Here is a 16,401-nt window from a genome sequence, read left to right on the forward strand (position 1 = left end):
GCTGCATAAAACCAGAGATTGAAATGAGCACAGATAAAGTTCCTTAAGCCAAATATGGAATAGACAAGAGCTACTCCTTGCTCAACGAAATGGACACAAAACCCCATATTAAACGCCTAAGAATGCACCTGACTAGTAAGTATCTTAAAACCTATGGATTGCTATGTCTCCGAAAGAGAATCAAGCATGTGTACAGGGGCATAAACGCAGCAGTGATAGGATTGGAGATGTTCGTGAGCAAATGAAGACCCTTTGAAGTCATATTGCATGGTACCCATTACAAGGGTCTCAACTCTCCAGGTTTAAGGTATTCTTCCTTCAGCTAAAACATGCATGTGGAACCCAAGTATGATCAACCATGTGAACGAGAGACGTGTTCAAATATGTCTCAGTTTTCCTCCCCTGGTACTCGGGTGTAACATTCCAGATGCTTTACTAACACTCTCCCCACTTGGAGAGTCAGCGCCTTTAACCTCCTGTTTGGCCCAGTTTGCAATTTCTGCGGAAGATGAACAGGAATAGCGAGAACCAATGAGAGGCTAGCTGGAGGTGTCTGGACGGGCAAATTTAACTCTCATTTCCCACCAGGAAGAGGAAATAACCAAAGGCTCAGCGTGCCGGGCCGGAACCAGATTAGGGCCTGAAGCCATCCTGCGGTGTTGCGGCCAGCTCAAAAGAAAGCGAGTTGAAGAAAGGAGCTCAGGGGCACTGTAATTCACAAACCTGCAGAGTTACAAATGACAGCTATCGTCCAAAAATAGACTGAAGTAAGGCTGCCAAGAGGACTTGAAAGCGGGGCAGAATTGCAGGAAACCGATTTCAGGAGGTAGACTGGAATTGCATTGAAAGCATAGGAAAAGAGGCAGAACGTCCACAATGATGCACTTGGCCAAAAAGGGCGTATGCGTTTTTTCCTGAATATATTCAGGAAAAAACGCATAGGCCCTTTTTGGCCAACCAAGCAAGCTTGCAAAGGAAATCTGCACTACAATGAAGTCTCACTTCCCCCTGGTCAAAAGGGCCATCTGAAAAAAGTGTAAAATCCAGAAAGGCAGGACAGGCCATGGAGAACTGGGAGCCTTGTTATGCTGAAGGGCGGGATGTAAATTGCCAACAACCACTCGGGAGAAGTGTATGGTGTTTCCTGAAACATCTAAAAAACAAAGCAACAGAGCCTAGGGCACTTCCACTTATGGTCCTATAGCTTAGGGAATTTAAAATCAAAAAGACACAGCCACCCCAAAGTTTGGAACGGCTCTGTTTACAAGAACCTCGTTTACAGTACAAGTTCAACATCGCAGAAAGTGAAAAATGGATAAAGAAGTTGTGGTATTTACTTACAAAGCAATATCACTCAGCAATGAAATCTGTGTCATCAGGCCCTTAGTAGCACAATGAGTGGATTCAGGTATGATGATTCCAACTGAAATAAGTCACACAGAAAAAGAAACATCATAAGATATCCCTAATACACGGATTGTAAACTTGGCTACACAGGAACTGAATGACAGAACAGAACAGGTTCTCAAATTTAGAAAACCAACTTATGCTTGCTTAAGGGTAAAGGTGAGTTGGGGTGCTGCATAAAACCAGAGATTGAAATGAGCACAGATAAAGTTCCTTAAGCCAAATATGGAATAGACAAGAGCTACTCCTTGCTCAACGAAATGGACTCAACACCGCATATTAAACGCCTAAGAATGTACCTGACTAGTAAGTATCTTAAAAGCTATGGATTGCTATGTCTCCGAAAGAGAATCAAGCATGTGTACACGGGCAAAAACGCAGCAGTGATAGGATTGGAGATGTTCGGTGAGCAAATGAAGACCCTTTGAGGTCATATTGCATGGTACCCATTCCACGGGTTTCAACTACCCAGGTGTAAGGTATTTTTCCTTCAGCTAAAACATGCATGTGGAACCTAGAGTATGATCAACCATGTGATTGGGAGACGTGTTCAAATATGTCTCAGTTTTCATACCCTGGTACTCGGGTGCAACATTCCAGACGCTTTACTAACACTCTCCCCACTTGGAGAGTCAGTCCCTTTAACCTCCTGTTTGGCCCAGTTTGCAATTTCTGCGGAAGATGAACAGGAATAGCGAGAACCAATGAGAGGTTAGCTGGAGGTGTCTGGACGGGCAAATTTAACTCTCATTTCCCACCAGGAAGAGGAAATAACCAAAGGCTCAGCGTGCCGGGCCGGAACCAGATTAGGGCCTGAAGCCATCCTGCGGTGTTGCGGCCAGGTCACAAGAAAGCGAGTTGAAGAAAGGAGCTCAGGGGCACTGTAATTCACAAACCTGCAGAGTTACAAATGACAGCTATCGTCCAAAAATAGACTGAAGTAAGGCTGCCAAGAGGACTTGAAAGCGGGGCAGAATTGCAGGAAACCGATTTCAGGAGGTAGACTGGAATTGCATTGAAAGCATAGGAAAAGAGGCAGAACGTCCACAATGATGCACTTGGCCAAAAAGGGCGTATGCGTTTTTTCCTGAATATATTCAGGAAAAAACGCATACGCCCTTTTTGGCCAACCAAGCAAGCTTGCAAAGGAAATCTGCACTACAATGAAGTCTCACTTCCCCCTGGTCAAAAGGGCCATCTGAAAAAAGTGTAAAATCCAGAAAGGCAGGACAGGCCATGGAGAACTGGGAGCCTTGTTATGCTGAAGGGCGGGATGTAAATTGCCAACAACCACTCGGGAGAAGTGTATGGTGTTTCCTGAAACATCTAAAAAACAAAGCAACAGAGCCTAGGGCACTTCCACTTATGGTCCTATAGCTTAGGGAATTTAAAATCAAAAAGACACAGCCACCCCAAAGTTTGGAACGGCTCTGTTTACAAGAACCTCGTTTACAGTACAAGTTCAACATCGCAGAAAGTGAAAAATGGATAAAGAAGTTGTGGTATTTACTTACAAAGCAATATCACTCAGCAATGAAATCTGTGTCATCAGGCCCTTAGTAGCACAATGAGTGGATTCAGGTATGATGATTCCAACTGAAATAAGTCACACAGAAAAAGAAACATCATAAGATATCCCTAATACACGGATTGTAAACTTGGCTACACAGGAACTGAATGACAGAACAGAACAGGTTCTCAAATTTAGAAAACCAACTTATGCTTGCTTAAGGGTAAAGGTGAGTTGGGGTGCTGCATAAAACCAGAGATTGAAATGAGCACAGATAAAGTTCCTTAAGCCAAATATGGAATAGACAAGAGCTACTCCTTGCTCAACGAAATGGACTCAACACCGCATATTAAACGCCTAAGAATGTACCTGACTAGTAAGTATCTTAAAAGCTATGGATTGCTATGTCTCCGAAAGAGAATCAAACATGTGTACACGGGCAAAAACGCAGCAGTGATAGGATTGGAGATGTTCGGTGAGCAAATGAAGACCCTTTGAGGTCATATTGCATGGTACCCATTCCACGGGTTTCAACTACCCAGGTGTAAGTTATTGTTCCTTCAGCTAAAACATGCATGTGGAACCTAGAGTATGATCAACCATGTGATTGGGAGACGTGTTCAAATATGTCTCAGTTTTCATACCCTGGTACTCGGGTGCAACATTCCAGACGCTTTACTAACACTCTCCCCACTTGGAGAGTCAGTCCCTTTAACCTCCTGTTTGGCCCAGTTTGCAATTTCTGCGGAAGATGAACAGGAATAGCGAGAACCAATGAGAGGCTAGCTGGAGGTGTCTGGACGGGCAAATTTAACTCTCATTTCCCACCAGGAAGAGGAAATAACCAAAGGCTCAGCGTGCCGTGCCGGAACCAGATTAGGGCCTGAAGCCATCCTGCGGTGTTGCGGCCAGGTCACAAGAAAGCGAGTTGAAGAAAGGAGCTCAGGGGCACTGTAATTCACAAACCTGCAGAGTTATAAATGACAGCTATCGTCCAATAATAGACTGAAATAAGGCTGCCAAGAGGACTTGAAAGCGGGGCAGAATTGCAGGAAACCGATTTCAGGAGGTAGACTGGAATTGCATTGAAAGCATAGGAAAAGAGGCAGAACGTCCACAATGATGCACTTGGCCAAAAAGGGCGTATGCGTTTTTTCCTGAATATATTCAGGAAAAAACGCATACGCCCTTTTTGGCCAACCAAGCAAGCTTGCAAAGGAAATCTGCACTACAATGAAGTCTCACTTCCTCCCGGTCAAAAGGGCCATCTGAAAAAAGTGTAAAATCCAGAAAGGCAGGACAGGCCATGGAGAACTGGGAGCCTTGTTATGCTGATGGGCGGGATATAAATTGCCAACAGACACTCGGGAGAAGTGTATGGTGTTTCCTGAAACATCTAAAAAACAAAGCAACAGAGCCTAGGGCACTTCCACTTATGGTCCTATAGCTTAGGGAAATTAAAATCAAAAAGACACAGCCACCCCAAAGTTTGGGACGCCTCTGTTTACAATAACCTCGTTTACCGTACAAGTTCAATATCACAGAAAGTGAAAAATGGATAAAGAACTTGTGGTACTTACGTACAATGCAGTATCACTCAGCAATGAAATCTATGTCATCAGGCCCGTAGCAGCATAATGAGTATTCAGGTACGATGATTCTAACTGAAATAAGTCACACAGAAAAAGAAACATCATAAGATATCAGTAATACACGGAATGTAAACTTGGCTACACAGGAACTGAATTCCAAAACAGAACAGGTCCTCAAATTTAGAAAACCAACTTATGCTTGCTTAAGGGGAAAGGTGAGTTGGGGTGCTGCATAAAACCAGAGATTGAAATGAGCACAGATAAAGTTCCTTAAGCCAAATATGGAATAGACAAGAGCTACTCCTTGCTCAACGAAATGGACTCAACACCGCATATTAAACGCCTAAGAATGTACCTGACTAGTAAGTATCTTAAAACCTATGGATTGCTATGTCTCCGCAAGAGAATCAAGCGTGTGTACAGGGGCATAAACGCAGCAGTGATAGGATTGGAGAGGTTCGGTGAGCAAATGAAGACCCTTTGAAGTCATATTGCATGGTACCCATTACACGGGTCTCAACTCTCCAGGTTTAAGGTATTCTTCCTTCAGCTAAAACATGCATGTGGAACCCAAGTATGATCAACCATGTGAACGAGAGACGTGTTCAAATATGTCTCAGTTTTCCTCCCCTGGTACTCGGGTGCAACATTCCAGATGCTTTACTAACACTCTCCCCACTTGGAGAGTGAGCACCTTTAACCTCCTGTTTGGCCCAGTTTGCAATTTCTGCGGAAGATGAACAGGAATAGCGAGAACCAATGAGAGGCTAGCTGGAGGTGTCTGGACGGGCAAATTTAACTCTCATTTCCCACCAGGAAGAGGAAATAACCAAAGGCTCAGCGTGCCGGGCCGGAACCAGATTAGGGCCTGAAGCCATCCTGCGGTGTTGCGGCCAGGTCACAAGAAAGCGAGTTGAAGAAACGAGCTCAGGGGCACTGTAATTCACAAACCTGCAGAGTTATAAATGACAGCTATCGTCCAAAAATAGACTGAAGTAAGGCTGCCAAGAGGACTTGAAAGCGGGGCAGAATTGCAGGAAACCGATTTCAGGAGGTAGACTGGAATTGCATTGAAAGCATAGGAAAAGAGGCAGAACGTCCACAATGATGCACTTGGCCAAAAAGGGCGTATGCGTTTTTTCCTGAATATATTCAGGAAAAAACGCATACGCCCTTTTTGGCCAACCAAGCAAGCTTGCAAAGGAAATCTGCACTACAATGAAGTCTCACTTCCCCCCGGTCAAAAGGGCCATCTGAAAAAAGTGTAAAATCCAGAAAGGCAGGACAGGCCATGGAGAACTGGGAGCCTTGTTATGCTGAAGGGCGGGATGTAAATTGCCAACAACCACTCGGGAGAAGTGTATGGTGTTTCCTGAAACATCTAAAAAACAAAGAAACAGAGCCTAGGGCAGTTCCACTTATGGTCCTATAGCTTAGGGAAATTAAAATCAAAAAGACACAGCCACCCCAAAGTTTGGGACGCCTCTGTTTACAAGAACCTCGTTTACAGTACAAGTTCAACATCGCAGAAAGTGAAAAATGGATAAAGAACTTGTGGTATTTACTTACAAAGCAATATCACTCAGCAATGAAATATATGTCATCAGGCCCTTAGCAGCACAATGAGTGGATTCAGGTATGATGATTCTAACTGAAATAAGTCACACAGAAAAAGAAACATCATAAGATATCAGTAATACACGGAATGTAAACTTGGCTACACAGGAACTGAATTACAGAACAGAACAGGGTCTCAAATTTAGAAAACCAACTTATGCTTGCTTAAGGGTAAAGGTGAGTTGGGGTGCTGCATAAAACCAGAGATTGAAATGAGCACAGATAAAGTTCCTTAAGCCAAATATGGAATAGACAAGAGCTACTCCTTGCTCAACGAAATGGACTCAACACCGCATATTAAACGCCTAAGAATGTACCTGACTAGTAAGTATCTTAAAACCTATGGATTGCTATGTCTCCGAAAGAGAATCAAGCGTGTGTACAGGGGCATAAACGCAGCAGTGATAGGATTGGAGAGGTTCGGTGAGCAAATGAAGACCCTTTGAAGTCATATTGCATGGTACCCATTACACGGGTCTCAACTCTCCAGGTTTAAGGTATTCTTCCTTCAGCTAAAACATGCATGTGGAACCCAGAGTATGATCAACCATGTGAACGAGAGACGTGTTCAAATATGTCTCAGTTTTCCTCCCCTGGTACTCGGGTGCAACATTCCAGATGCTTTACTAACACTCTCCCTACTTGGAGAGTCAGCGCCTTTAACCTCCTGTTTGGCCCAGTTTGCAATTTCTGCGGAAGATGAACAGGAATAGCGAGAACCAATGAGAGGCTAGCTGGAGGTGTCTGGACAGGCAAATTTAACTCTCATTTCCCACCAGGAAAAGGAAATAACCAAAGCCTCAGCGTGCCGTGCCGGAACCAGATTAGGGCCTGAAACCATCCTGCGGTGTTGCGGCCAGCTCAAAAGAAAGCGAGTTGAAGAAAGGAGCTCAGGGGCACTGTAATTCACAAACCTGCAGAGTTATAAATGACAGCTATCGTCCAAAAATAGACTGAAGTAAGGCTGCCAAGAGGACTTGAAAGCGGGGCAGAATTGCAGGAAACCGATTTCAGGAGGTAGACTGGAATTGCATTGAAAGCATAGGAAAAGAGGCAGAACGTCCACAATGATGCACTTGGCCAAAAAGGGCGTATGCGTTTTTTCCTGAATATATTCAGGAAAAAACGCATACGCCCTTTTTGGCCAACCAAGCAAGCTTGCAAAGGAAATCTGCACTACAATGAAGTCTCACTTCCCCCCGGGCAAAAGGGCCATCTGAAAAAAGTGTAAAATCCAGAAAGGCAGGACAGGCCATGGAGAACTGGGAGCCTTGTTATGCTGAAGGGCGGGATGTAAATTGCCAACAACCACTCGGGAGAAGTGTATGGTGTTTCCTGAAACATCTAAAAAACAAAGCAACAGAGCCTAGGGCACTTCCACTTATGGTCCTATAGCTTAGGGAATTTAAAATCAAAAAGACACAGCCACCCCAAAGTTTGGAACGGCTCTGTTTACAAGAACCTCGTTTACAGTACAAGTTCAACATCGCAGAAAGTGAAAAATGGATAAAAAAGTTGTGGTATTTACTTAAAAAGCAATATCACTCAGCAATGAAATCTGTGTCATCAGGCCCTTAGCAGCACAATGAGTGGATTCAGGTATGATGATTCTAACTGAAATAAGTCACACAGAAAAAGAAACATCATAAGATATCAGTAATACATGGAATGTAATCTTGGCTACACAGGAACTGAATTACAGAACAGAACAGGGTCTCAAATTTAGAAAACCAACTTATGCTTGCTTAAGGGTAAAGGTGAGTTGGGGTGCTGCATAAAACCAGAGATTGAAATGAGCACAGATAAAGTTCCTTAAGTCAAATATGGAATAGACAAGAGCTACTCCTTGCTCAACGAAATGGACTCAACACCGCATATTAAACGCCTAAGAATGTACCTGACTAGTAAGTATCTTAAAACCTATGGATTGCTATGTCTCCGAAAGAGAATCAAGCATGTGTACAGGGGCATAAACGCAGCAGTGATAGGATTGGAGAGGTTCGGTGAGCAAATGAAGACCCTTTGAAGTCATATTGCATGGTACCCATTCCACGGGTTTCAACTACCCAGGTTTAAGGTATTCTTCCTTCAGCTAAAACATGCATGTGGAACCCAGAGTATGATCAACCATGTGATCGGGAGACGTGTTCAAATATGTCTCAGTTTTCGTACCCTGGTACTCGGGTGCAACATTCCAGACACTTTACTAACACACTCCCGACTTGGAGAGTCAGTCCCTTTAACCTCCTGTTTGGCGCAGTTTGCAATTTCTGCGGAAGATGAACAGGAATAGCGAGAACCAATGAGAGACTACCTGGAGGTGTCTGAACGGGCAAATTTAACTCTCATTTCCCACCAGGAAGAGGAATTAACCAAAGGCTCAGCGTGCCGTGCCGGAACCAGATTAGGGCCTGAAGCCATCCTGCGGTGTTGCTGCCAGGTCACAAGAAAGTGAGTTGAAGAAAGGAGCTCAGGGGCACTGTAATTCACAAACCTGCAGGGTTATAAATGACAGCTATCGTCCAAAAATAGACTGAAGTAAGGCTGCCAAGAGGACTTGAAAGCGGGGCAGAATTGCAGGAAACCGATTTCAGGAGGTAGACTGGAATTGCATTGAAAGCATAGGAAAAGAGGCAGAACGTCCACAATGATGCACTTGGCCAAATAGGGCGTATGCGTTTTTTCCTGAATATATTCAGGAAAAAACGCATACGCCCTTTTTGGCCAACCAAGCAAGCTTGCAAAGGAAATCTGCACTACAATGAAGTCTCACTTCCCCCCGGTCAAAAGGGCCATCTGAAAAAAGTGTAAAATCCAGAAAGGCAGGACAGGCCATGGAGAACTGGGAGCCTTGTTATGCTGATGGGCGGGATGTAAATTGCCAACAGACACTCGGGAGAAGTGTATGGTGTTTCCTGAAACATCTAAAAAACAAAGCAACAGAGCCTAGGGCACTTCCACTTATGGTCCTATAGCTTAGGGAAATTAAAATCAAAAAGACACAGCCACCCCAAAGTTTGGGACGCCTCTGTTTACAAGAACCTCGTTTACCGTACAAGTTCAATATCACAGAAAGTGAAAAATGGATAAAGAACTTGTGGTACTTACGTACAATGCAGTATCACTCAGCAATGAAATCTATGTCATCAGGCCCGTAGCAGCATCATGAGTGGATTCAGGTACGATGATTCTAACTGAAATAAGTCACACAGAAAAAGAAACATCATAAGATATCACTAATACACGGAATGTAAACTTGGCTACACAGGAACTGAATTCCAAAACAGAACAGGGTCTCAAATTTAGAAAACCAACTTATGCTTGCTTAAGGGTAAAGGTGAGTTGGGGTGCTGCATAAAACCAGAGATTGAAATGAGCACAGATAAAGTTCCTTAAGCCAAATATGGAATAGACAAGAGCTACTCCTTGCTCAACGAAATGGACTCAACACCGCATATTAAACGCCTAAGAATGTACCTGACTAGTAAGTATCTTAAAACCTATGGATTGCTATGTCTCCAAAAGAGAATCAAGCATGTGTACAGGGGCATAAACGCAGCAGTGATAGGATTGGAGAGGTTCGGTGAGCAAATGAAGACCCTTTGAAGTCATATTGCATGGTACCCATTCCACGGGTTTCAAATACCCAGGTTTAAGGTATTCTTCCTGCAGGTAAAACATGCATGTGGAACCTAGAGTATGATCAACCATGTGATCGGGAGACGTGTTCAAATATGTCTCAGTTTTCGTACCCTGGTACTTGGGTGCAACATTCCAGACGCTTTACTAACACTCTCCCGACTTGGAGAGTCAGTCCCTTTAACCTCCTGTTTGGCCCAGTTTGCAATTTCTGTGGAAGATGAACAGGAATAGCGAGAACCAATGAGAGACTAGCTGGAGGTGTCTGGACGGGCAAATTTAACTCTCATTTCCCACCAGGAAGAGGAAATAACCAAAGGCTCAGCGTGCCGTACCAGAATCAGATTAGGGCCTGAAGCCATCCTGCGGTGTTGCGGCCAGCTCAAAAGAAAGCGAGTTGAACAAAGGAGCTCAGGGGCACTGTAATTCACAAACCTGCAGAGTTATAAATGACAGCTATCGTCCAAAAATAGACTGAAGTAAGGCTGCCAAGAGGACTTGAAAGCAGGGCAGAATTGCAGGAAACCGATTTCAGGAGGTAGACTGGAATTGCATTGAAAGCATAGGAAAAGAGGCAGAACGTCCACAATGATGCACTTGGCCAAAAAGGGCGTATGCGTTTTTTCCTGAATATATTCAGGAAAAAACGCATACGCCGTTTTTGGCCAACCAAGGAAGCTTGCAAAGGAAATCTGCACTACAATGAAGTCTCACTTCCCCCCGGTCAAAAGGGCCATCTGAAAAAAGTGTAAAATCCAGAAAGGCAGGACTGGCCATGGAGAACTGGGAGCCTTGTTATGCTGATGGGCGGGATGTAAATTGCCAACAACCACTCGGGAGAAGTGTATGGTGTTTCCTGAAACATCTAAAAAACAAAGCAACAGAACCTAGGGCACTTCCACTTATGGTCCTATAGCTTAGGGAAATTAAAATCAAAAAGACACAGCCACCCCAAAGTTTGCATCGGCTCTGTTTACAAGAACCTCGTTTCCAGTACAAGTTCAACATCGCAAAAAGTGAAAAATGGATAAAGAACTTGTGGTATTTACTTACAAAGCAATATCACTCAGCAATGAAATCTGTGTCATCAGGCCCTTAGCAGCACAATGAGTGGATTCAGGTATGATGATTCTAACTGAAATAAGTCACACAGAAAAAGAAACATCATAAGATATCAGTAATACACGGAATGTAAAGTTGGCTACACAGGAACTGAATTACAGAACAGAACAGGGTCTCAAATTTAGAAAACCAACTTATGCTTGCTTAAGGGTAAAGGTGAGTTGGGGTGCTGCATAAAACCAGAGATTGAAATGAGCACAGATAAAGTTCCTTAAGCCAAATATGGAATAGACAAGAGCTACTCCTTGCTCAACGAAATGGACTCGATACCCCATATTAAACGCCTAAGAATGTACCTGACTAGTAAGTATCTTAAAACCTATGGATTGCTATGTCTCCGAAAGAGAATCAAGCATGTGTACAGGGGCATAAACGCAGCAGTGATAGGATTGGAGAGGTTCGGTGAGCAAATGAAGACCCTTTGAAGTCATATTGCATGGTACCCATTCCACGGGTTTCAACTACCCAGGTTTAAGGTATTCTTCCTTCAGCTAAAACATGCATGTGGAACCTAGAGTATGATCAACCATGTGATCGGGAGACGTGTTCAAATATGTCCCAGTTTTCGTACCCTGGTACTCGGGTGCAACATTCCAGACGCTTTACTAACACTCTCCCGACTTGGAGAGTCAGTCCCTTTAACCTCCTGTTTGGCCCAGTTTGCAATTTCTGCGGAAGATGAACAGGAATAGCGAGAACCAATGAGAGGCTAGCTGGAGGTGTCTGGACGGGCAAATTTAACTCTCATTTCCCACCAGGAAGAGGAATTAACCAAAGGCTCAGCGTGCCGTGCCGGAACCAGATTAGGGCCTGAAGCCATCCTGCGGTGTTGCGGCCAGCTCAAAAGAAAGCGAGTTGAAGAAAGGAGCTCAGGGGCACTGTAATTCACAAACCTGCAGAGTTATAAATGACAGCTATCGTCCAAAAATAGACTGAAGTAAGGCTGCCAAGAGGACATGAAAGCGCGGCAGAATTGCAGGAAACCGATTTCAGGAGGTAGACTGGAATTGCATTGAAAGCATAGGAAAAGAGGCAGAACGTCCACAATGATGCACTTGGCCAAAAAGGGCGTATGCGTTTTTTCCTGAATATATTCAGGAAAAAACGCATACGCCCTTTTTGGCCAACCAAGCAAGCTTGCAAAGGAAATCTGCACTACAATGAAGTCTCACTTCCCCCCGGTCAAAAGGGCCATCTGAAAAAAGTGTAAAATCCAGAAAGGCAGGACAGGCCATGGAGAACTGGGAGCCTTGTTATGCTGATGGGCGGGATGTAAATTGCCAACAGACACTCGGGAGAAGTGTATGGTGTTTCCTGAAACATCTAAAAAACAAAGCAACAGAGCCTAGGGCACTGCCACTTATAGTCCTATAGCTTAGGGAAATTAAAATCAAAAAGACACAGCCACCCCAAAGTTTGGAACGGCTCTGTTTACAAGAACCTCGTTTACAGTACAAGTTCAACATCGCAGAAAGTGAAAAATGGATAAAGAAGTTGTGGTATTTACTTACAAAGCAATATCACTCAACAATGAAATCTGTGTCATCAGGCCCTTAGCAGCACAATGAGTGGATTCAGGTATGATGATTCTAACTGAAATAAGTCACACAGAAAAAGAAACATCATAAGATATCAGTAATACACGGAATGGAAACTTGGCTACACAGGAACTGAATTACAGAACAGAACAGGGTCTCAAATTTAGAAAACCAACTTATGCTTGCTTAAGGGGAAAGGTGAGTTGGGGTGCTGCATAAAACCAGAGATTGAAATGAGCACAGATAAAGTTCCTTAAGCCAAATATGGAATAGACAAGAGCTACTCCTTGCTCAACGAAATGGACTCAACACCGCATATTAAACGCCTAAGAATGTACCTGACTAGTAAGTATCTTAAAACCTATAGATTGCTAGGTCTCTGAAAGAGAATCAAGCATGTGTACAGGGGCATAAACGCAGCAGTGATAGGATTGGAGAGGTTCGGTGAGCAAATGAAGACCCTTTGAAGTCATATTGCATGGTACCCATTCCACGGGTTTCAACTACCCAGGTTTTAGGTATTCTTCCTTCAGCTAAAACATGCATGTGGAACCCAAGTATGATCAACCATGTGATCGGGAGACATGTTCAAATATGTCTCAGTTTTCCTCCCCTGGTACTCGGGTGCAACATTCCAGACGCTTTACTAACACTCTCCCCACTTGGAGAGTCAGCGCCTTTAACCTCCTGTTTGGCCCAGTTTGCAATTTCTGCGGAAGATGAACAGGAATAGCGAGAACCAATGAGAGGCTAGCTGGAGGTGTCTGGACGGGCAAATTTAACTCTCATTTCCCAGCAGGAAGAGGAAATAACCAAAGGCTCAGCGTGCCGTCCCGGAACCAGATTAGGGCCTGAAGCCATCCTGCGGTGTTGCGGCCAGCTCAAAAGAAAGCGAGTTGAAGAAAGGAGCTCAGGGGCACTGTAATTCACAAACCTGCAGAGTTATAAATGACAGCTATCTTCCAAAAATAGACTGAAGTAAGGCTGCCAAGAGGACTTGAAAGCGGGGCAGAATTGCAGGAAACCGATTTCAGGAGGTAGACTGGAATTGCATTGAAAGCATAGGAAAAGAGGCAGAACGTCCACAATGATGCACTTGGCCAAAAAGGGCGTATGCGTTTTTTCCTGAATATATTCAGGAAAAAACGCATACGCCCTTTTTGGCCAACCAAGCAAGCTTGCAAAGGAAATCTGCACTACAATGAAGTCTCACTTCCCCCCGGTCAAAAGGGCCATCTGAAAAAAGTGTAAAATCCAGAAAGGCAGGACAGGCCATGGAGAACTGGGAGCCTTGTTATGCTGATGGGCGGGATGTAAATTGCCAACAGACACTCGGGAGAAGTGTATGGTGTTTCCTTAAACATCTAAAAAACAAAGCAACAGAGCCTAGGGCACTGCCACTTATGGTCCTATAGCTTAGGGAAATTAATATCAAAAAGACACAGCCACCCCAAAGTTTGGGACGCCTCTGTTTACAAGAACCTCGTTTACAGTACAAGTTCAACATTGCAGAAAGTGAAAAATGGATAAAGAACTTGTGGTATTTACTTACAAAGCAATATCACTCAGCAATGAAATCTATGTCATCAGGCCCTTAGGAGCACAATGAGTGGATTCAGGTATGATGATTCTAACTGAAATAAGTCACACAGAAAATGAAACATCATAAGATATCAGTAATACACGGAATGGAAACTTGGCTACACAGGAACTGAATTACAGAACAGAACAGGGTCTCAAATTTAGAAAACAAACTTATGCTTGCTTAAGGGGAAAGGTGAGTTGGGGTGCTGCATGAAACCAGAGATTGAAATGAGCACAGATAAATTTCCTTAAGCCAAATATGGAATAGACAAGAGCTACTCCTTGCTCAACGAAATGGACTCAACACCGCATATTAAACGCCTAAGAATGTACCTGACTAGTAAGTATCTTAAAACCTATGGATTGCTATGTCTCTGAAAGAGAATCAAGCATGTGTACAGGGGCATAAACGCAGCAGTGATAGGATTGGAGAGGTTCGGTGAGCAAATGAAGACCCTTTGAAGTCATATTGCATGGTACCCATTCCACGGGTTTCAAATACACAGGTTTAAGGTATTCTTCCTTCAGCTAAAACATGCATGTGGAACCCAAGTATGATCAACCATGTGAACGGGAGACGTGTTCAAATATGTCTCAGTTTTCCTCCCCTGGTACTCGGGTGCAACATTCCAGACGCTTTACTAACACTCTCCCCACTTGGAGAGTCAGTCCCTTCAACTTCCTGTTTGGCCCAGTTTGCAATTTCTGTGGAAGATGAACAGGAATAGCGAGAACCAATGAGAGACTAGCTGGAGGTGTCTGGACGGGCAAATTTAACTCTCATTTCCCACCAGGAAGAGGAATTAACCAAAAGCTCAGCGTGCCGTACTGGAACCAGATTAGGGCCTGAAGCCATCCTGCGGTTTTGCGGCCAGCTCAAAAGAAAGCGAGTTGAAGAAAGGAGCTCAGGGGCACTGTAATTCACAAACCTGCAGAGTTATAAATGACAGCTATCGTCCAAAAATAGACTGAAGTAAGGCTGCCAAGAGGACTTGAAAGCGCGGCAGAATTGCAGGAAACCGATTTCAGGAGGTAGACTGGAATTGCATTGAAAGCATAGGAAAAGAGGCAGAACGTCCACAATGATGCACTTGGCCAAAAAGGGCGTATGCGTTTTTTCCTGAATATATTCAGGAAAAAACGCATACGCCCTTTTTGGCCAACCAAGCAAGCTTGCAAAGGAAATCTGCACTACAATGAAGTCTCACTTCCCCCCGGTCAAAAGGGCCATCTGAAAAAAGTGTAAAATCCAGAAAGGCAGGACAGGCCATGGAGAACTGGGAGCCTTGTTATGCTGATGGGCGGGATGTAAATTGCCAACAGACACTCGGGAGAAGTGTATGGTGTTTCCTGAAACATCTAAAAAACAAAGCAACAGAGCCTAGGGCACTGCCACTTATAGTCCTATAGCTTAGGGAAATTAAAATCAAAAAGACACAGCCACCCCAAAGTTTGGAACGGCTCTGTTTACAAGAACCTCGTTTACAGTACAAGTTCAACATCGCAGAAAGTGAAAAATGGATAAAGAAGTTGTGGTATTTACTTACAAAGCAATATCACTCAACAATGAAATCTGTGTCATCAGGCCCTTAGCAGCACAATGAGTGGATTCAGGTATGATGATTCTAACTGAAATAAGTCACACAGAAAAAGAAACATCATAAGATATCAGTAATACACGGAATGGAAACTTGGCTACACAGGAACTGAATTACAGAACAGAACAGGGTCTCAAATTTAGAAAACCAACTTATGCTTGCTTAAGGGGAAAGGTGAGTTGGGGTGCTGCATAAAACCAGAGATTGAAATGAGCACAGATAAAGTTCCTTAAGCCAAATATGGAATAGACAAGAGCTACTCCTTGCTCAACGAAATGGACTCAACACCGCATATTAAACGCCTAAGAATGTACCTGACTAGTAAGTATCTTAAAACCTATAGATTGCTAGGTCTCTGAAAGAGAATCAAGCATGTGTACAGGGGCATAAACGCAGCAGTGATAGGATTGGAGAGGTTCGGTGAGCAAATGAAGACCCTTTGAAGTCATATTGCATGGTACCCATTCCACGGGTTTCAACTACCCAGGTTTTAGGTATTCTTCCTTCAGCTAAAACATGCATGTGGAACCCAAGTATGATCAACCATGTGATCGGGAGACATGTTCAAATATGTCTCAGTTTTCCTCCCCTGGTACTCGGGTGCAACATTCCAGACGCTTTACTAACACTCTCCCCACTTGGAGAGTCAGCGCCTTTAACCTCCTGTTTGGCCCAGTTTGCAATTTCTGCGGAAGATGAACAGGAATAGCGAGAACCAATGAGAGGCTAGCTGGAGGTGTCTGGACGGGCAAATTTAACTCTCATTTCCCAGCAGGAAGAGGAAATAACCAAAG

The 16,401-nt window shown here is 43.9% G+C and overlaps 1 long non-coding RNA gene across 8 annotated transcripts in view; it reads right to left on the reverse strand.

Moving 5' to 3' along the window:
- Nucleotides 1-16,401, reverse strand: part of LOC307181489 — a 261,521-nt gene that overhangs the window by 36,540 nt on the left and 208,580 nt on the right. For 7 of the 8 annotated variants that reach the window (XR_013826890.1, XR_013826891.1, XR_013826892.1 and 4 more), the window contains exon 3: nt 7,655-7,736. This is a non-coding gene — a long non-coding RNA (uncharacterized lncRNA). Of the gene's footprint in view, nt 1-6,062; nt 6,157-7,654; nt 7,737-16,401 lie in introns of those variants that run through there. The other variant, XR_013826897.1, reaches the window with a different exon arrangement.

Source organism: Stenella coeruleoalba, assembly GCF_951394435.1.
Source record: "Stenella coeruleoalba genome assembly, contig: scaffold_88, whole genome shotgun sequence".
NCBI classification, from domain to species: domain Eukaryota; kingdom Metazoa; phylum Chordata; class Mammalia; order Artiodactyla; family Delphinidae; genus Stenella; species Stenella coeruleoalba.